Raw genomic sequence first — 1,130 nt, 5'->3', positions numbered from 1 at the left:
TGGTGTACTTTGTCCAAGAGATGCGCACTCTCGTTGCTGGGATGGCAGCGGATCCCCTACCGGAGGCGGTCACAGTGACTGTCTTTATGAAAGGCCTCAACAGTAGCGTGGCCAGAATGAGAGTCTTCTGTTTGCATCCGTCTTCATTTGAAGAAGTGGTGAATGTGGCATTGATTGCCGAATTTTAATTTTATGTCGGCACGATTTGGTTGGAATGCACACTCCAACAGCTCGTCGAGCGTGTCGGTGCCCATGTATTTCAGCTATGTTGAGGACGAGGGAGCAGAGCTCCGAGTTGCCGGGCAGCACACAAAGATACGACGGTGTTTTGTCTGTGGAGACTCCCGTCACCTTCGGAACGGTTGCGCCCTGCGCAAGGCGTGCCAAGGTTCTTCGAACCATCGTCCCAACACCTACCAGTCTGGTTCGTCGCGGGGAAACGACACCAGTCGGTAGGCGCGGGACGACCTACTGGAGAAGAATTGAATTCTGTTGAACCTCAGGGAGGCATAGGTCAACAGGGCCCAGCCCCGAAGAACTCCGTACTCTTGAACACGGAAGGTGTATACATGTCGGGCTTGCTGGTCGTAGAGGCGACAGTAAAGGGCTTCGAGAAGCCATGGAAGATCCTCATCGATTCTGGGGCGTCGGGCAATTATGCTCGAGGCTCCACAACGGAGAGAAGTCGGCTGAATGCTAAGGCACACCATGAGCCATGGATTGGCGAAAGGTCAAAGACCTTGGGCGCTACGCGCACGTCTCCTGGTGGAGCTCTGGCGAGTCATGAACCCACCTCTGCTAGGAAACCAAAGCGCTATTGGCGAGAGCACTGGGCCGAGACGGTCGACGTGCTAGAAATTGGAATGTCCGAATCGGTAGACATCAAATGTGTATTGGACAGGAATTCCGAGCGTGGCTCGCGGGCTGATCGTGAAATGGCACGTAAACCACTGAGCGCTACTCGAGTATCTAAGCAGTAGCTGCATGTCATGCGTGTCATGGTGGTCAAGGGTCGAGGCATCGAAGGCGAGGCCCCTGTGATGCACGTGAAGTGGAACGAAAACCACTGCGCACTGCTCTCGCTGCAAAGCAGTCGCTGCATGCCATTGATGGTGTGGTCCAACAGAGGT

Source organism: Plasmopara halstedii (genome assembly GCF_900000015.1).
Source record: "Plasmopara halstedii genome assembly, contig: Scaffold_2061, whole genome shotgun sequence".
NCBI lineage: Eukaryota > Oomycota > Peronosporomycetes > Peronosporales > Peronosporaceae > Plasmopara > Plasmopara halstedii.
The sequence above is the reverse complement of the archived record's forward strand: the minus strand, read 5'-3'. Positions refer to the sequence as shown.